A 21747-nucleotide genomic window follows, 5' to 3' on the forward strand; every position below is an offset into this window, starting at 1 on the left:
CACGTGAAACATCCCTCTGCTCACGGAGTCTAACAGCAGAATCCTTCTTTCTCACAGGTGATTTCTCTCCCAGCTCCAAATGAGAGACCTTTCTGTGCTCTGCCAAGACCTGTCATCTGGGAACTCTGCTACCTAGATCTACAAGAAAATCAGAGCATCTTGATTTGATCAACAAACGTGTTATATTTCTTACCTGGTAGATAGGCTTTGGGGCTTAAACATTCTGTAGGTAAGGTTTCAAGGAATAGACCCAAACATAGCAGTGAATCCAAAAAGCCAGGAGGATCAAGATGGTACTGAAAATAAAAATGTAAGAAAGTAAACCTCCTGAGTGTGTAGTTGTTAATCCTACATGGTTGCTGATGATCACTTGTGACAAACCTATGCTTCTTTCCTACTCTAGACACTCCTCAAGGGTCTCTCTTAACAGTGGGGACTTGCCAAAGGAAATCTGAATGGGCTGACACTTGCTCTGTAGAAGTCACCAGATAGAAATTAGAATCAGGGAAAAAGGCGAGATGGTTGATGGTCTGGCAACACGTTTCCTGGTGACAATGTATCCTGAAACTAGTAATTTTAGTATGTGAAAGGAATTCAGCCAAGCTCCAACCTGAAAGACAGCCGTGAATGTTCTCAGCGAGAATCTCAGCAGGGCTACAGTTCCTTGTATTTTAGACCTGGGAATGATCCCCCTGAAATCTTGCCTTCTTTGTCGTCTAATTGGCTGCATCGGTAAATTGCTGGTGGTGAACTTTAAAGGTTATAGAGCAGGAATAGGCTGCAGCTTTACAGGAAGGCAGGTGTGAGGCCATTAAACATGCACTGAATCCCAGTGCTTTTAATCCCACTGACCAATTACTTGAACTTTAACTTGGAGCAAGTAACAGAAAACTGGGTTCCTAGTGTGTCCATGTGTATGTTTTAAATACATATGTGTTGCATATACTATAATTGATCATGAAACATTATTCATATATTTTCTTTCCTCTTTTTCACTTTTTCCTTTGACTTGCTTAAAATTGTTGATATGATTCTACCTTAAAATACTGGAAAATGCTTTTAAAATAACTTCTTAGAGAAGGTTAGTAAGAACTCAAGATTGGATGGAGATTTATACCAGATGAGGCATTTTCACTTCTAGTAATTCAATGTTTTTATATCAAGGATTCATGTGATCCTTTTACTTGAATTAGTTGCTCTAGAAGTATCTGCTTTTCTTTCACCCTCCCTTTAGTTTTAATGCTTCCATGAAAATATATAGAATTTATAAAAACATTCACAACAGAAATCCAATAATCAGTGTTCATTATCTAGTACATATTTAGCATTGTTTAGAAGATAAGGATTCCCTACAGAAGGAACTTTGCTTTCAGTTTGGAGGAGATATATATATATATATATATATATATATGTTGAAAATTAATTAGAAATAAGTACAATACAGTATATTATCAATTACCAAGATGAATAAAACACACGTTCAGTACTCTGTGATGTGCAGACTAGATAATTCTGGTAAGCTTTTTAGAGGAGAAGAAATTCAAAAGAAACCTAGCATGATGATTTTTGAACAGAAAGTATGAGATAAGCAGGAATGCCCTTCCTGAAAGGGTAAATAACTCAAGAAATGGAATCCCCTGAAATTTCCTTTTTGTCAGCAAAGGGAGAAGTTTTCTTTTTAAAGTCAATTTTAGGAACAAACGAGGCACTGTGGCTTTTTCACCATGGAAAGAAAAAATAAAGGTAGTTGGTTCATTTCTCTCATCAGTAGGGCTGTCTTGTGTTGTAAATCTTGGTTAAAATTTTAGGGTAGGGAAGTGTGTGATTTGGAGACCTGTGAATTTCCTGTAAAATAACTATTGAAAAGACAGAGAAGGAAGTCTATAGAAACCTGAAGTTGGCTGGAATTCCCTAAAGGATGTCTTGTTTGCCCCTCAGGTCTAAACTGGAGGCCAAAATAAGACTGGATAGTATGCCCAGTAGAAATCAAGGGGACCCAGCTGAACCCATACCAGTAGATAAAAATATGTCTCTTAAGGAATCTCCACTGTTGGTGGGAATGCAAACTAGTACAGCCACTATGGAGAACAGTGTGGAGATTCCTTAAAAAACTGGAAATAGAACTGCCTTATGATCCAGCAATCCCACTGCTGGGCATACACACTGAGAAAACCAGAAGGGAAAGAGACACGTGTACCCCAATGTTCATCGCAGCACTGTTTATAATAGCCAAGACATGGAAGCAACCTAGATGTCCATCAGCAGATGAATGGATAAGAAAGCTGTGGTACATATACACAATGGAGTATTACTCAGCCATTAAAAAGAATACATTTGAATCAGTTCTAATGAGGTGGATGAAACTGGAGCCTATTATACAGAGTGATGTAAGCCAGAAGGAAAAACATAAATACAGTATACTAACGCATATATATGGAATTTAGAAAGATGGTAACAATAACCCGGTGTACGAGACAGCAAAAGAGACACTGATGTATAGAACAGTCTTATGGACTCTGTGGGAGAGGGAGAGGGTGGGAAGATTTGGGAGAATGGCAATGAAACATGTAAAATATCATGTAGGAAACGAGTTGCCAGTCCAGATTCGATGCATGATGCTGGATGCTTGGGGCTGGTGCACTGGGACGGCCCAGATGGATGGTATGGGGAGGGAGGAGGGAGGAGGGTTCGGGATGGGGAACACATGTATACCTGTGGCGGATTCATTTTGATATTTGGCAAAACTAATACAATTATGTAAAGTTTAAAAATAAAATAAAATTAGAGGAAAAAAAAAAATATGTCTCTTATAAGAAGGACTGAGGTGTCTAATTAATGCACCGTTTCTTCCTCAGCAGTTCAGTTAAAAGAAAGGCCAACAAGAGAGGAAATGCTAGTAGAATATTATAAGCCTTCCTGGCCTTTTAAAGGAAACCAGAGGTAGCTGGATTGTAACAGCAAGCCTGGAAATTGTGGGAAAGCTTGGTTGGTGACTTTAGTCACTAAGTTGTACCCAACTCTTGGGACCCATGGATGGCAGCCCACCAGGCTTCTCTGTCCATGGGATTTCCCCAGGCAAGAATACTGGAGTGGAACATGAGTCAGTTGGTCCTGAGATATGAGTGAGCACCATTCCAAGGGATGGGCAATGGCCTCCGTTGCCCTCAGCCGATCAAAAGGGAGTTGGGTTCAGATCCCTGAATCCAGAGTGGCAGAGATGGGTGCCCCAAGGCATCCAGTGCAGTAATGCAACCAATCCCAGAGAAGCTGGTGGGAGCCCTGGAGAGAGTTCTCTTTTCTTTGTGAAGGGCAGGGCACCCTGGAACAAAATACTTAGGAATAAATCTACCTAAAGAAACAGAAGACCTGTATATAGAAAACTATAAAACATTGATGAAAGAAATCAAAGATGACACAAGTAGATGGAGAAATATACCATGTTCATGGATTGGAAGAATCAATATAGTGAAAAGGAGTATACTACCCAAAGCAATCTATAGATTCAATGCAATTCCTATCAAGCTACCAATGGTATTTTTCACAGAACTAGAACGAATAATGTCACAATTTGTATGGGAATACAAAAAAACCTTCAAATACCCAAAGCAATCTTGAGAAAGAAGAATGGAACTGGAGGAATCAACCTGCCTGACTTCAGACTATACTACAAAGCTGCAGTCATCAAGACAGTATGGTACTGGCACAAAGACAGAAATATAGATCAATGGAACAAAATAGAAAGCCCATACATAAATCCACACACCTATGGACACCTTATCTTTGACAAAGGAGGAAAGAATATACAATGGAGAAAAGACAATCTCTTCAACAAGTGGTGCTGGGAAAACTGGTCAGCCACTTGTAAAAGAATGAAACTAGAACACTTTATTTTATAACACCATACACAAACATAAACTCAAAATGGATTAAAAATCTAAATGAAAGACCAGAAACTATAAAATTCCTAGAGGAAAACATAGGCAAAAGACTTTCTGACATAAAACACAGCAGGATCCTCTGTGACCCACCTCCCAGAGTAATGGAAATAAAAGCAAAACTAAACAAGTGGGACCTAATTAAACTTAAAAGCTTTTGCACAATGAAGGAAACTATAAGCAACGTGAAAAGACAGCCTTCAGAATGGGAGAAAATAACAGCAAACAAAGCAACTGACAAAGAATTAATCTCAAAAATATACAAACAACTCACGCAGCTCAATACCAGAAAAATAAATGACCCAATCAAAAAAATGAGCCCAAGAACTAAACAAACATTTCTCCAAATAAGACATACAGATGGCTAACAAACGCATGCTTAACATGCTTAACAGAGAAATGCAAATCAAAACCTCCATGAGGTACCATCTCATGCTAGTCAGAATGGCTGCTATCAAAGTCTACAAACAATAAATGCTGGAGAGGGTGCAAAGAAAAGGGAAACCTCTTACACTGTTGGTGGGAATGCAAACTAGTACATCCACTATGGAGAACAGTGTGGAGATTCCTTAAAAAACTGGAAATAGAACTGCCACACGACCCAGCAATCCCACTGCTGGGCACACAATCTGAGAAAACCAGAATTGAAAGAGACATGTGTATCCCAATGTTCATCGCAGCACTGTTTACAATGGTTAGAACATGGAAGCAACCTAGATGTCCATCAGCAGATGAATGGATAAGAAAGCTGTGGTACATATACACAATGGAGTATTACTCAGATATTAAAAGGAATGCATGTGAATCAGTTCTAATGAGGTGGATGAAACTGGAGCCTATTATACAGAGTGAAGTAATTCAGAAAGAAAAACACCAATACAGTATATTAATGCATATATATGGAATTTAGAAAGATGGTAATAATGACCCTATATGCGAGACAGCAAAAGAGAAACAGGTACAAAGAACAGAATTTTGGACTCTGTGGGAGAAGGTGAGGGTTGGATGATTTGAGATAATAGCATTGAAACATGTATATTATCATATGTGAAATAGATTGCCAGGGCTGGTGCACTGGGATGACCCTTAGGGATGGGATAGGGAGGGAGGTGGGAGGGGGGTTCAGGATGGGAAACACATGTACACCCATGGCTGATTCATGTCAATGTATGGCAAAAATCACTACACTATTGTAAAGTAATTAGCCTCCAATTAAAATAAATTCCCTGGAGAAGGAAATGGCAACCCACTCCAGTATTCTTGCCTGGAGAATCTCATGGACGGAGGAGCCTGGTAGGCTGCAGTCCACGGGGATGCAAAGAGTCGGACATGACTAAATGACTTCACTTTCACTTCACTTCACTTAAAATAAATTAGTTAATTAAAAAAAATAAAAAGAATACTGGAATGGGTTGCCATTTCCTTCTCCAGGGAATTTTCCTGACCCAGGGTTTGAATCCGCATCTCTGAAAGCTTACAACCAATTTTATGATGATGTTTTCTCTAAAAAAATAAACCTCCATCTACAAATACAGTGTTTGGGGATAAGAGCTTCTGTTTTGCCGTGGAATAACATCCAAGGTTTGGGCTTCCCTGCAGCCCTCCCCAACCCCGACCCCATCTTCTAGAGTTTCTGTGTGGCTGGATCATTAAAGGGCAACAATGTTTCATCAATCACTGGGTCAGAAGGCATGGATTTTGGACTTTTTGAACATGACTCTGAATGGAAGACATTTATTGAATTTTTTGGTTTAGTTTGTTTGCGTGGTGGGTTATTGAATCTGATATCAAAAGGATAAGAGTAGGAGGAATCAATCTAAAAAAAAATAATAACAAACAGGAACCGGGAGTTACCCAGCCAATGCTCACTAAACTTTGAACCAAAATTACTTAGAGCAAATTCAATTAAGATAGGAACTCCCCTACCTAGGAGAGAAGAAAGCTCTACTGTAGGATTCCATCATGAAACAACTGTGTGATAACCAACAAATTATTTTCAGTCAAAAATAAAGATCACCATTTAAACACCACTTTAATTTCATCTACCCTACAAAATCTTGTCATGAGAAGAACCCCAGAGGTGACCTAAAATTTAAGATGAATTTAAGTTTTTTAAAAAATAGATGTTTATTTGTCTGTGTCTGGTCTTAGTTGCAGCATGTGGGCTCTTAGTTATGTCATGCAGAATCTTTTGTTGCAGTGCACAGGCTCACTAGTAGAGGTGCATAGGCTTAGTTGCTCTGTGGCATGTGGGATCTTAGTTCCTCAACCAGGGATCAAACTTGTGTTCCCTGTATTGCAAGGTGGACACTTAACCTCTGGACCACCAGGGAAGTCCCTTAAGATAAGTTTAGAAGCTAATATTTTAACCAGAGGCTTAAAGCCTGGCTTTATTTCTATCTCAAAGTACAACAATCAAAAAAATTTTTAAATATAATCCCTATACAACCTTGACAGATATATTTTGTTTTTAGTTCAGTAATTATTATTTTAAATTCTTGAGTGTTTACTATATGCCATTATAAGACCTGAAGGCAGCATTATATAATTTCCTACTCATTTCCTCCTACCTTGGGGAAAAAACTTTAATCCTTTTTATAGAGGGATGCTGAGAAAGAACAGGTAAACCAGGTAGCCAGATCTCAGCAAATAACCCTAGAGAAGGAGGACAACCCAGGTCCTCTTGATTCTTGAATGAGTACTGTTAATCATGACCATATCCTGCCCAGATTTTTGATTTAGAATTTTTTCTGGTTTAGAATTGAAAAAAATAAAATACTCTTTCTAAAGTCAAGGAATAAGGAAGATGCATAAAAATTCCAGAGAATGTGTAGTCAGATAATATGCAGTTTGTGATAAAATGAAACAAAAAGAAACTTTCAAGAAATATTTGATTTTTCCAAATGATAGTGAAATGCTGATAACATCTGCACATCTAAATAGTTGGAGTGATCAATTTGTCATCAGTTTCATTGCAAGATTTGTTTGAATGGAAATGTGTTCATAATCAAAGATAATGATTCCCCATGATTGGGAATGAGCTGGTCTAGAAAAATAAATTTTCTACATGGTTGATACTGACCCATCTAAGTATTAAACCTAATCACTTATGAAAGAAATACCTCTAAAACATACTCTATATTATCCTTGACTCCTGAATAATGTTATACTAAGTATTACTTTAGTTTTCTGATGATCTGTGGTCTTAATTAAGAACATCAGTTCTTATCCTGGCTGTAACTTAACTGAGGTGCACTCTGAGGCAATTGAGGTGCATCAGATCACTGCCCCTGTAGAACCTGGCCCTTTATCACTATGGTATTTATTTCTTATGTTTGCTTCTTCGTAATTTCCTTGTTTTCCTTTCTACCTTTCCCTTTTGTTCATCTTCCGATTCTACTCTTGCTTTTTCTACTTTTCTTTCTTTCTCCTTCCCATTCTTTGTTTGTTTGTTTGTTTGTTTTAATCTATTAAAAAAACATGTACTAGGAATATAAATTGGTGTATCCACTGTGGGTGAGTTTCCCTGATAACTCATTGGTAAAGAACCTACCTGCCAATTCAGGGGATGTGGGTTCAATCCCTGATTCAGGAAGATCCTCTGGAATAGGAAATGGCAACCCACTCCAGTATTCTTGCCTGGGAAATCCCATGAACAGAAGGGCCTGGGGGGCTACAGTCCATTGGGTTGCATGCAGTCGCGAAATGCTGGGCTGGATGAACCACAGCTTAGAATCAAGATTGCCAGGAGAAATAACAACCTTGGGTATGTAGACGATACCATTCTAATGGCAGATTGTAAACAGGAACTAAAGAACATCTTGATGAGGTTAAAAGAGGAGACTGAAAAAGCTGGGTTGAAATTCAGCATTCAAAAAATTAAGTTCATGGCATACCATCCCATCACTTCCTGGCAAATAGAAGGGATAAAAAGGGAAGTAGAAACAGATTTTATTTACTTGGACTCTGAAATCACTTCAGCCATGAAATTAAGAGTCCTGCACCTTGGAAGGAAAAATATGACAAACCTAGACAGCATATTAAAAAGCAGAGATGTCACGTTGCTGACAAAAGTCCATATAGTCAAAGCTATGGTTTTTCCAATAGTCATGTACAGTTGTGAGAGTTGGATCATAAAGAAAGCTGAGTGCTGAAGATGTGATGCTTTTGAATTGTGGTGCTGTCAAAGACTCTTGAAAGACCCTTGGATGGGTTGCAAGGAGATCAAACCAGTCAATCCTAAAGGAAATCAACTGTGAATACTCCTTGGAAGGATTGATGCTGAAGATGAAGCTCCAGTACTTTGGCCACCTGATGTGAAGAGCTGACTCAATGGAAAAGACCGTGATGCTGGGAAAGACTGAAGGCAAAAGGAGAAGGGGTGGCAGGGATGAGATGGTTGGATGGCATCATTGACTCAATGGAAATGAGTCTGAACAAACTCTTGGAGATAATGAAGGACAAGGAAGCCAGGAATGATGTAATCCATGGGGTCACAAAGAGTAGGGCACAGCTGAGCGACTAAACAAAAGTCTTCAGCTGTCAATTGTCACTTGTTATAGCTGCCCATGTGCCTCCAGAGTTAGTGCCTTCACGTTCTGATGTACTGTTTTCACCATGCTTCATGTAATATTGCCTAAAATGAGAATAAATAGCCTCTAAGTGAAAGCCTGAGAGACCAAGGGATCTATGAATTTTATGAGGCTTTATAGGATTTTATGAGACTCAGTAATTTAAGATGACTTTTAGCATTGGGCACAATACTGAAACCAGCACCACAGGGTGAAAAGAATGTAAAATTTTTCTCTCTTGTTTATCACCCATATGACCTTGGCTAAATCACTTTGCTTCCCCAGACTTTGATATTATCATCTGCAAACTGGGAATGTGGGGAGGATTCAATGATGAACATCAATTTCCTAGTCTAATGCCTGGAATTTTAAGTATTAAGTAATTTTACTATTTTGAGAGGGAAGAATTTTTTGTTTTCTTTTTATACAATTAGATTTTCAAAACTTACCTTGTTTTAATTTTTGGAATGATGAGACACAAGACATGGCTCATTGTGGAAAATCTGAAAACTACAGGCTGGTATAAAGAGAATGTGAGAAATTTTCTTGCAATATTTTTCTACACACATATACTTTTGTCACATATACAAAATATATTGTTCATTCAACCTCATTTTATAGATTTTTTTTCAAAAGCAAATTTTAAATATATCTGAGGTGAAATGCATAAATATTTCCAATTGTTAATGGTGTGCTGGTAAACTAGGTCTCAAAAAATAAATTAAAAGCTCTGGTTTGTAGCATTTGCCAATTAATATGGTTTAACTACTCTTATTATAGATATTAAGATGCCACCAGTTTAATGACTAGGTATTAAATTTCTGAATATTTACCAAATTCTGTATGAGCATAATGCTACTGATTATCTCTATATATTTAAAGTAAGGTCTTAGAGTCTTTTCCTTGTAGCTATTTATTATTTTAGTACCTTGCATGGAAAATCCTTTAATAATGACTTTATATGCCTTTGATATGAATTACCACTTTTAGAGTCTATTACATGCTTATACTTAACTAGAATCTGTTTCTAGATTTTCTGTTCTGATTTTTTCATTTATCTGTTTCTCTTGCAATTCTAGACCATTTAAATTATTTTGGCCTTATAATCTACTGAGCTCTTTGAAGATAATGATTATATGTTTTTATCACCATAACCACTGGCTCAAGAGAGATTTCTTATATATGGTAGTTTCTCAGAAAATATGTGTTCTTGTTGGTATATTTTACTTCCTGGAAAGATAAGTCCTTCAAGGAGGCCCTAATTTTCTAAGGTATGAATTAAGAGCTTACTGGATCCAGATGCTTAGTAACAGTTCTCTAGAATTTTGTATTAAAAAGAAGTCTTTGGACACATGTATGGCAATGGCAAAGAATGCTCAAACTACCGCACAATTGCACTCATCTCACACGCTAGTAAAGTAATGCTCAAAATTCTCCAAGCCAGGCTTCAGCAATACGTGAACCGTGAACTTCCTGATGTTCAAGCTGGTTTTAGAAAAGGCAGAGGAACCAGAGATCAAATTGCCAACATTTGCTGGATCATGGAAAAAGCAAGAGAGTTCCAGAAAAACATCTATTTCTGCTTTATTGAGTATGCCAAAGCCTTTGACTGTGTAGATCACAATAAACTGTGGAAAATTCTGAAAGAGATGGGAATACCAGACCACCTGATCTGCCTCTTGAGAAATCTGTATGCAGGTCAGGAAGCAACAGTTAGAACTGGACATGGAACAATAGACTGTTTCCAAATAGGAAAAGGAGTACGTCAAGGCTGTATATTGTCACCCTGTTTATTTAACTTATATGCAGAGTACATCATGAGAAACACTGGACTAGAAGAAACACAAGCTGTAATCAAGATTGCCCGGAGAAATATCAATAACCTCAGATATGCAGATGACACCACCCTTATGGCAGAAAGTGAAGAGGAACTCAAAAGCCTCTTGATGAAAGTGAAAGAGGAGAGCGAAAAAGTTGGCTTAAAGCTCAACATTCAGAAAACGAAGATCATGGCATCCAGTCCCATCACTTCATGGGAAATAGTTGGGGAAACAGTGGAAACAGTGTCAGACTTTATTTTTTGGGGCTCCAAAATCACTGCAGATGGTGACTGCAGCCATGAAATTAAAAGACGCTTACTCCTTGGAAGGAAAGTTATGACCAACCTAGATAGCATATTGAAAAGCACAGACATTACTTTGCTAACAAAGGTTCGCCTAGTCAAGGCTATGGTTTTTCCTGTGGTCATGTATGGATGTGCGAGTCGGACTGTGAAGAAGGCTGAGCGCCGAAGAATTGATGCCTTTGAACTGTGGTGTTGGAGAAGACTCTTGAGAATCCCTTGGACTGCAAGGAGATCCAACCAGTCCATTCTGAAGGAGATCAGCCCTGGGATTTCTTTGGAAGGAATGATGCTGAAGCTGAAACTCCAGTACTTTGGCCACCTCATGCGAAGAGTTGACTCACTGGAAAAGACTCTGATGCTGGGAGGGATTGGGGGCAGGAGGAGAAGGGGACAACAGAGGATGAGGTGGCTGGATGGCATCACTGACTCGATGGACGTGAGTCTGGGTGAACTCCGGGAGTTGGTGATGGACAGGGAGTCCTGGCGTGCTGCGATTCATGGGGTTGCAAAGAGTCGGACATGACTGAGTGACTGATCTGATCTGATCTGATCTGATCTGATTGTATATATTGCTGTGCAATAAGCTACTGTAAAATATGGAGGCTTGATCTATTAATTCCCATGATTCCATGGATGATTCCTCTCCTTGTTGCCTGGACTCACTCATGAGGCTGCATGAAGCTGAAAGATCAGTGTGGGGCTGGGCTCAAATAAGAAAGATAGGAGAGTTGAACCACTATCTCCATGTGTTTTTTCATCTTCAGTAAAGCTGGACCAGACTGTCTCACATGGTGGGAACAACATTTCAAGAGGGTAAGCCTTGATTGCAATACCTGTGATTGCTTATCAATCCTCTGCTTGCAACATTTTTGCTGATGTCCAATGGGCCAGAAGGAGAAGGAAATGGCAACCCACTCCAGTATTCTTGTCTGGAGAATCCCAGGGACAGAGGAGCCTGGTGGGCTGCTGTCTATGGGGTTACACAGTTGGACACGACTGAAGCGACTTAGCAGCAGCAGCAGCAGCATTGGCCAAAGCAGGTCACCGGCCAAAATCAGTGTTCATGTGAGAGGAAGCTATGTGAGGATGTGGGTACTGGGAGATGTAAACCATTGATTGCTTCACGCATGGGGGCATTAGACTATCAATCTACGACAACGTTTCTCCTTTTCCCATCTAGTCTGGTCATATGGTTGGCCTCCATGTAGTATAAATGGAATAAGTATCCAAAGAGCTGATTATAGATATTATTTTTTTAGATGAATCAATACTTATTATATTCTTGGCATATATTATGTTATGTACATGTGCTATTTACATACCATTTCCCAAAGGACTAAAGGATGGTTGCAATAAAAAACAGATACAATTTTAAGCATTAGAAATGTTTGAAATCCTTGAAAGCTAAGTTTGTTGTTTTAATTAAATATTCAATTTAACATGGAGCTTCCTAGGAATCAAGGCAAAAGTGTAGAAACACAGTAGGTCAATTGTTCTTCATTACTTACTAAAGAAAGCACATTGTCTTTATGAGTGACCATTTTTTCTTGTCTCTAAATACACAGAGTATCATAGAGAATGGGGTATTCCACAGAGCATAGCTGAGTTTGAAGAAGCATTATTTTGGTAATAAACACCAATGGACTTTTTAAAAAATAATTTATATTGGAGTATAATTGATAACAATGTTGTGTTAGTTTCACGTGTACAGCAGAGTGATTCACCTATACCAAAAAATGCATAAAAGTTTCCAGTTATAAAAAGAACAAAACAAAGCAACAAAGGTCTATCATTAAAGTGAGCTTCAGTGAAGATGTTTCTGACATGGGATTAAACTTTAGGAGAAAGGAAGGTTTCTGGTATGTTTACATAGGACAAATTTAGAGCTCTGAACACTCAAAGTTATCAATGCAACCTTTGACCATGGGGGACACCACCAGAGACACCTGGGCTGTATGCATCCACTGTGGGACCCCAATCCTTCCTGTCCACTCATTCTAGAATGTTCTGCCAAAACCTTTCATAGTTTTCTCTTCTTCCCTCATTCAGGTCTCTACTCAAATGACCCCTCATCAGAATTCTTCCCTGACCACACAGTTAACCACTCAATGTCTCCTCTAGCCTGCTCCCTGCAGATATCACCGGCCATTCCTTCACCCTGCTTTGTTTTTCCGCATCTTTGGTTGTTTCCTCGATAGCCAGCCCTGCAAGTGGGTACTGCAGTATTGCAAAGACTACAGCACATGGGCCCATAGTGATGTTTCTCTGGATGGAGACTTAACAGGAGTTGTGTTGGACTCTGGTTGATGACATTTATGAAGACTGGATGCATGAAATTCACAACAAGAAGAAACTGAGTCCACATCTCTCTTGCACAGAGTAGCTATTGCCTGTATTGACTGGGTCTGTTTGAGCCGAGGCACAAGGAGTGAGGTTGGTAAAACAGGGGCTATGTTTCCAGGAGCTATGGATCCCTTCCAAACTCTGTCACTCACCAACTGTGTGCTTTTGGCTTACTTCAGCCCCACGTTTTCTCAGAGGGGAAACAGGGATGATGACCTCGCTCTTTCACATGGTTGTGATGCTTCAGTAACGTAACTTCCAAAGTGCTTAGCACAAGGACTGGCCCACATTGTGGATTTTCTCTTTCTCGCTGCATATAATATGAAAGAGGCTGGAGCTGACAAAGGAGAGACCTAGCTGTTTTTCTTTCTGAAGGTAATTTATTGGACTATCCCAGGGATGTTTATTTTCTTAATTAGAGGTCATGAGACTCGAAGACCACTAATGAAGGACTTGGTGGCTGGGGAGCCAAGGGCTTTCCCCACTTCTTCCGAGTTTCTTCTTAGACTTAAAAAAAAAAAGGTCCCCTGTAAATTTTATGACTGCAGTGTCAAAAGTCTTCTATCCAAAACGCAGTAAATATTCTAATGAAGTCTGGAAAGAAAGCCATTTGTAATGGCTTGAGGCAGAGTATTAAGATAGCCTGTTTCTCGTTAGTCAGTCATTAGAGAGATCTAACATGCATGGGAAATGGTTTCCTGTTGTAAGTGCTTTAAAACCAAGTTTTAGGAAACCCCGTTTCCTGCCGGCTCATTTGGAGACAGCAATGTGCCAACTGGTCAGACTTTTCAGATGGCCAAATGGTTGCCTCCTCAGCTGCAATTGAGTTCAGCTGAAGCAGCCTCTGAGAGTGGGCTTCTTGTCTTGGGGGTCCTAGCAAGAAGTAGGAAGGTTCACAGGGGGAAGACATCTGGACCAGGCACCACTGGGGGCATTTTTCCTCCAGTTTTAAGTGCTTTAGACCTGAGTGATTCCCAGCATGAATCAAAAACAGGAGGAGAATCTTCCAGCCTAGAGCCTTGGTTGCATGGGTCTAGATCTGACAGATGGAGCTCATGGGGAAATGGTGGATAAACTCCCCTGTTTGGGAGGGGTAGGATGGCTGATGGGAGAGGGAATTCTTTTGACTACCTGATGTGTTGTGCATTAAAATGGGATTTTCTTAAACAAGGAAGTTCCAGAGACTTCAATTAGGATGTAGATGAAAGTATTTGCTAATCAAATCCATTTGCTTCTTTTGTGTGTAAGATGAGGGTCAATACTGTAAGTGGAAGCAGGAAATGGATGGATTGAGGAAGACCACACATTTCCTCACCTCCAGGAGACAACCTCTGTAACAACTGTCCAAATCTCAAATCAAAAAGGGAAATCCTTAGCCTCTAACCATTGCTGCTTTACCCAGGAGAGGACTCCAAATATACATCTAGGCACACCCTGCCATTCTCTGAGAGGGCACAGCCAGACCTAAGCCTAATATATATACTTTCTTAACTAATTGTCAGAACCATGCAGTGAGAAAGTACTTTTGTGAAAAAGTTGGCTTAAAGCTCAACATTTAGAAAACGAAGATCATGGCATCCGGTCCCATCACTTCATGGGAAATAGTTGGGGAAACAGTGGAAACAGTGTCAGACTTTATTTTACTGGGCTCCAAAATCACTACAGATGGTGACTGCAGCCATGAAATTAAAAGACGCTTACTCCTTGGAAGGAAAGTTGTGACCAACCTAGATAGCATATTGAAAAGCACAGACATTACTTTGCCAACAAAGGTCCGTCTAGTCAAGGCTACGGTTTTTCCAGTAGTCATGTATGGATGTGAGAGTTGGACTGTGAAGAAGGCTGAATGCCGAAGAATTGATGCTTTTGAACTGTGGTGTTGGAGAAGACTCTTGAGAATCCCTTGGACTGCAAGGAGATCCAACCAGTCCATTCTGAAGGAGATCAGCCCTGGGATTTCTTTGGAAGGAATGATGCTAAAGCTGAAACTCCAGTACTTTGGCCACCTCATGCGAAGAGTTGACTCATTGGAAAAGACTCTGATGCTGGGAGGGATTAGGGGCAAGAGGAGAAGGGGACGACAGAGGATGAGATGGCTGGATGGCATCACCGACTCGATGGACGTGAGTCTGAGTGAACTCCGGGAGTTAGTGATGGACAGGGAGGCCTGGCGTGCTGCGATTCATGGGGTCGCAAAGAGTCAGACATGACTGAGGGACTGAACTGAACTGATGGGCCTCCCTGGTGGCTCAGTGTTAAAGAGTCCGCCTGCCAATGCAGCACACATGGGTTCTATCCCTGGGTCAGGAAGACCCTCTGAAGAAGGAAATGGCAACTCACTCCAGTATTCTTGCCTGGGAAATCCCATGAACAGAGGGGCCTGGTGAGCTACAGTCTATGGAGGTTGCAAAGAGTCAGACGCAACTGAGGAATGTACTATGATAATTTACTATGTAAATTTACTAATTTACTATGATAATTATGTACTATAATTCACAAAATTTACTATGATAAATTTTGGGGGGGGAGTGGATTTTTCACTCCTTGCTTCCTCCATACTCTTGCCATAGCCTCATTTGGGGTAGAATTTATCCCTTGACTTTGGGCTTGGCCACATCCTTCTGCAGTGGTAAAGAATCCACCTGTCAATGCAGGAGACACAAGAGTTTGATCCTTGATTCAGAAAGATCCCCTGGAGAAGGAAATGACAACCACTCCAGTATTCTTGCTTGGGAAATCCCATAGACAGAGGAGCCTGGCAGGCTACAGTCCACAGGGTCACAAAGAGTTGGACATGACTGAGCGACTTAGAACACACACATCCTTGCTTTGGTCAAGTATAGACAAATGGAAGTACCAGCCTGAGCCTAGGTCTTTAGAGGTCATCCAGGTTTCCTCCTGCCCTCTTGCATTTCTGCCATCGCTTTCAGAAGAATCACCTAGTCTGCTGGTCCCAGAAAGATATTGAAAGACACATGCAAAGAGCAGAACCACCCATACTAACCCACAGACCACAGTGAGACACAGAGTCACTACAGTTGACCCTCAGACACATGAAAATAAATAATTGCTGTTTTAAGTCCTGTATTTGGGGCTGTTTGTTACAGCACAAGAGCTAACTGATAATTCTCCATTTTACAAATAAAATATGACTCAGAGATCTTAGTGGTAATTTTTCCAAGGCACAGATCTTACAGCTGGTTGAGTCAAGAATCAAACCTAGAGACAGTCAATTCTTAACCATTAGGCTAAACTTCCCAGAGACCCTCCTGCCCCCCCTCAGCCTATGGATAGGTTAGCAATTTCCAGTGTCTCATGGTTTGTTTTATGACTGGAACAACTGAGGGCTGGAATTGATTTGCCAACCAGGTTCTTACAGGCAGGGAGAGGCAGAGACACATAGAGAATCCATCTTATCCACTGTCTTGAGACCTAATGACCTAAGGCTCCCCTTATCAGCCTCTTTCTCTTAGACCCTGGCCTTTTTTCCACCTTTCCACATAAGCTGATTCTCAAGTGATGAGTACTTTCATTTTAACAAGGGAAACATGATTTTTATCTGTATTCATAATCCAAAGTAACCAAATTTTAATAGTTGAATCTCAGGTTAGTTGTTTAAGCAGTTGGGATGAAAGGTTCGGTCTGCCTAGAAACACCTTACACCAAAATCTCCAAGTAGCCACTGGGGAGGCAGGCCCTTGGCAGGAAGATGACTTCAAGAGAGCATCACAGATGGAGGGAGCCTTGGCCAGGGATCAGGAGATATTCGCTGAGGTATGTGCTGCTCATTCACTCTGTGAACTTGAAAGGCTCACACTCTCTCTGAACTTGAACTTCCCAAAAGTCAGAGGAGAGGTTGTCAGGAAGGCACAAACTTGTCAACCCCATTTAGCTTTCTCATGCTCTGATACTCCATCACAAACCACGATGCCCTAGAGGACTAAGGCAGAGCGGTATGTACAGAGCTCAAATTTCCCTGCTTTCAGAACATCAGATCTGAACAACCCAAGATTTCATGTCACTAGGTAGAGCATAGATATAATTTGAAAAAGAGATTTATAGGAAGTACAATAACAGTCCCCATTATTTATTTTAAAAATCTTATTTAAATAAAGATGGGGCATTTAAAGTTGTATTTGATTGAACAACTGTCCCTTTTAAAAAAATTTTCCCTGACAAAAGCTATGAATTATTAATTTCTGTCATTGTATTCACCGAACAAATGTAATTGCAAGTAAATGTCTGAAGTTAATGAAAAAATTAAGAAAAAAAGATTTCTTTATAAGAATTAATGCAACATTTCCACAAACCTTTTTGAAATCATGATTATAAAGCCTTGCGACATCTCCTCGGAGCTGCATATCCAGAGCAAAGGGGGTTGAGCTCCTCTTTCTCTGGCAGGAAGGATGAAAACATTTTATTAGTATTGTACTAGCTGTGGAAATTAACACACACAAGGATTCTAACCTTAACCCTCTCAAATATTTCTGCACTCATTTAAGTGTGTTTTTTGTCCATTCTGCATCATTGCAGGAGGTCATAACAGCTTTCCACCTGCTGTCCTGGCCAATGTCATCACCACTTGTTATATTTAAAAAAAGAAAAAAAATATATATATATTTGACTGCACCAGGTCTTAGTTGCAGCATCATGTGAGATTTGGTTCCCTGACCAGGGATCAAATCTCAGGTCTCCTGCATTGGGAGTATGGAGTCTTAGCCACTGAACCACCAGGGAAGTCCCAGCAGTCATGTTAATATGACACAATGAAAAGTTCTGCTTTAATTTCTTAAAGAGAAAAAAACGATAGACTAGGGTGAACAGGGACTGGATTTCTGAATTAGGCTGGCATTTAGCCTCAAAGCAGAGACTGAAATAATTTCACTCTCTACTCCTCAAATACCCCATAAGTAAGTCATTACCAACACTTAGATGGAATTAGAAATTGTCTCTCAATTCCATTTAATTTCCAGCTTTCTTGAGATAAACCCCACCTCCTACCCTCTAGTACCATTTATATTTACAATTTCCATGCAGTAGCAACAACTGCGAATTCAACACTGGGATATCTGGGTCCTGATTCAGAATGGGTCCTTTATTACTTTTATGACCTGGGACACAGGCAAGTCCCTACCTCACTTAGAACCACCATATCTATCTATCCATCTATCTATCTAGGACTTCTTTTGTGGCTCAGTGGTAAAGAATTAGCCTGCCAATGCAGGAGATGCAGTTTCGATCCCTGGGTCAGGAAGATCTGGAGAAAGAAATGACAAACCACTCCAGTATTCTTGCCTGGGAAATCCCATGGACAGAGGAGCCTGGTGTGCTACAGCCCATGGGGTTGTAAAATAGTTGAATCTGTCTAATTATTAAAAACATTGTCTTTTTATTTATTTATTTACTTTTTCTTCTGGCTGAGCTGCAAAGCATGTGGAATGTTAGTTCCCCAACCAGGGATCAAACCTGTGCAGTGTGGACAGGCAGAGTCTTTCCACTGTATCACCAAAGAAGTCTATGCTGCTGCTGCTAAGTCGCTTCAGCCGTGTCCAACTCTGTGAGACCCCATAGATGGCAGCCCATGAGGCTCCCGTCCCTGGGATTCTCCAGGCAAGAACACTGGAGTGGGTTGCCATTTCCTTCTCCAATGCATGAAAGTGAAAAGCGAAAGTGAAGTCGCTCAGTCGTGTCTGACTCTTAGCAACTCGGTGGACTGCAGCCCACCAGGCTCCTCTGCCCATGGGATTTTCTAGGCAAGAATACTGGAGTGGGTCGCCAATGCCTTCTCCGAAAGAAGTCTATAGAGCCCCATTTAAAAGTACTTGTCCTGCCTGAAGCATGTGGTCAACAGTGAAATAAAAATATAAAAAAGCTACTTTTGTTTTTGTTATTTGTTTCATCTTTTTGTCTCTGAGGAAACCCCAGCAGCCATTCACCTGTGCAGTCCTGTGACTTCTGCACCAAAATAGAGGTTGGAAACCAGTTGTCTGCGTTTCCCAGCATCCTTTGCAGTTAAGAGAGCTGTGTGACCCAGTCTGCCCAGCGATCCATTAAACTTCCTATGTAGTTCTCCAGACTTCTCTCTCTCTCTCTGTCTTTCTTATTTCCCAGATGAATGCAGGGTATCTAGTAGACTCCAAGTGTTTCCAGATGGCAAAGGTACATGATTGAAAGACACTATTTGAGTCACCATATAGAAGTCCACTCTGTAAGCACTCCATAGCATTACAGTATAAGCAACAAAGAAACCGTGATGGTGTTAAGCCACTGAGACGTGGGGCATTTTTCTGTATCAGTTAGTGTGACTTATTCTTACTCATTCACCAGGGTGAGCAGACCTATAGGGAAGCTTGGATTAAATCTACAGACAATACATGTCAAAACTGAAGTGAGTCATTTTTGCTGGGACTCCTTCAAAATCATTTTTTCTAGGCTAACTGACCACCAATGTGTGATATAAGGAGAGGTTTACGTCTGAAAAGTTCAGTCCCTGTGGGATAACTGCTGGAATTGTGGTGATCAAATAGGCATTGATAAGGGGCTTCCCTGATAGCTCAGTTAGTAAAGAATCTGCCTGCGATGCAGGAGACCCTGGTTCGAATTCTGGGTTGGGAAGATCTGCTGGAGAAGGGATAGATTACCCACCCCAGTATTCTTGGGCTTCCCTTGTGGCTCAGTTGGTGAAGAATCCTCCCGAAATGTGGGAGACCTGGGTTCGATCCTGGGGTTGGGAAGATCCCCTGGAGAAGGGAAAGGCTACCCACTCCAGTATTCTGGCCTAGAGAATTCCATGAACTCTATAGGCCATGGGGTGCAAAGAGCTGGACTTGACTGAGCAACTTTCACTTTCACTTTCAATAGGCATTGATAGGGAATCATGAGGGTGCTGAATCTTCATTTATGCCCTGCAGCCAACACAATCAATTCTGCCACTAAGCCAGGCATGGAAGAGGAGAGGGTCTGTGTGTGGTTTATGATTCTGAGATTTGCAATACAGGATCTTTCCTGTTCTCTCTAGTATTGCCAGAGCAACGTCAGTGACCAAATAGGGGCAAAGGAGAACCACATTTTGACTTTCTCTCTCTCCCCACCTCTCTCTTCTCACGCACTCATCTCCCAGATCTGAAGACTTTTTAAGCATAAAAAAGAGATGAACTGAAAAGGCATATTCCTATAATTTGCCCAAATGTGCACATTTCGATCTCTGAATAACAGAGGATGCAAATTGCCCCCAGACTAACACACTATACTTATTTAAGAAATCCTCTTACCTCTTTACCCTGAAGTCTCCATAAATCTGCCTGATATATAGATGTCAGGCATTTTCTGGCTGTTGAAACATGAAGCATGACATCAGCTGGGGATTAAGTTACAACTCATAAAGACCATGTTTATTTGCTGGTTCTGTTTAAAAATTTTTTCCAACTATCATTTTACTCAAATGGCCTCCTATTTTATGGGAAATAAAGTTAGAACTAATGAAGGAAACCCTTTCTGAGCTCAAAGAGATGTGCAGTCTGTGGCCATCTTCATTGTAACCAAATATTTAAATTATTTAGAGCTCATTGTGAACTATTATTGTCCATTGTTTTGACAAAATGGTATCATGAGTTGATGCAGACATGGGAGGAGAAATCTAAGAATCAGGAGAGAGAGATGTTAAGAATTAGAGGAAGAAGGCAAAATGCAGGGAAGGAGCCCAGGGTGACAGCTTCCAGTGCGGTCTCCCGTGAGCATCATTCACCTTTCAGGGTGCTCGGAGCCATCGGAGGCCAAGTTATAGGCGTGTACGCAGAAAAGGTTGCCTGTACACATGTGTCAATTGCCCAGAAACTGACCAGAGACCCCATTTCCAAACAGCTATAGCTGGTATGAGGGCTGCCCAGGTGACACAGTAGTAAAGAATTCGCCTGCCAATGAAGGAGATGCAAGAGATGCAGGTTGGATCCCTGGATGGAGAAGATCCCCTGGGAAAGAAATGGCAACCCACTCCAGCATTCTTGCCGGGGAAGTCCCAGGCAAGATAGATGAACCTGGAAGGCTACAGTCCATGGGGCTGCAAAAAGTCAGACGTGACTGAAGCGACTTAGCATGCATATATACACATGCATGGTGGCGCTAGTGATAAAGAACTCGCCTGTTAATGCAGGAGACATAAGAGACCAGGGTTCAATCCCTGAGTCAGCAAGATCCCCTGGTGGAGGGCATAGCAACCCACTCCAGTGTTCTTGTCTAGAGAAACCTGTGGACAGAGGTGCCTGGCAGGCTGCAGTCCATTAGGTCTTAGAGAGTCAAGTATGACTGAAGCGACTTAGCATGCAAGAATGCACACAAATATATGTATGTATATCATTTTAGATCAGCAGTGCCGCAAAGCCTCCTTGTCCTCTCCTTTTATAAAAAAGTTTTTATAAATTCTACAACTACTGGAGGAGGGGTTGTTTGTTTGCTTATGCTTACTAATTTGCTTGAATCTCTAATATTTCAGTGGAAATAATCCTGCAGGAGCTGTTAAAAGGCATTATTTATATCCTGTAGTGAATCAAATGAATTTTCTCATTGCCTGGATGAACAGGGCATTGGGCTGGCCTTTGAGACCTGAGTGGATAATGGGACAAAATTTCAGAAAGTAGAAGTGGGGGCCAACTCTAGGTTTAACTCATTCATGGAATGCCTCATTCTGGCTGAGCCATACACTAACACATTTTGCAAGGGTGGCATGTCCTACCCACCATGGAACACCATCCCTAATGTTTCGAGAGATTCCATATAC

The 21747-nt window shown here is 40.7% G+C and overlaps 2 long non-coding RNA genes across 2 annotated transcripts in view; one reads left to right on the forward strand and one right to left on the reverse strand.

Annotated features, from left to right (window-relative positions):
* LOC101906708 (uncharacterized) overlaps positions 1-323 on the forward strand; it is a 15413-nt gene extending 15090 nt beyond the window's left edge. The window contains exon 3 of the long non-coding RNA XR_003030335.2: positions 58-323. This is a non-coding gene — a long non-coding RNA (uncharacterized lncRNA). The remainder of the gene's footprint in view (positions 1-57) is intronic.
* LOC132342805 (uncharacterized) lies at positions 211-20950 on the reverse strand. Its single transcript, XR_009491308.1, has 3 exons — positions 20246-20950; positions 17285-17368; positions 211-296 (listed from the first exon to the last, which is right to left on the reverse strand). It is a non-coding gene; the product is annotated as an uncharacterized lncRNA (long non-coding RNA).
* Between the last annotated feature and the right edge of the window lie 797 nt (positions 20951-21747).

Source organism: Bos taurus, chromosome 18 (assembly GCF_002263795.3).
Source record: "Bos taurus isolate L1 Dominette 01449 registration number 42190680 breed Hereford chromosome 18, ARS-UCD2.0, whole genome shotgun sequence".
Taxonomy (NCBI): Eukaryota; Metazoa; Chordata; class Mammalia; order Artiodactyla; family Bovidae; genus Bos; species Bos taurus.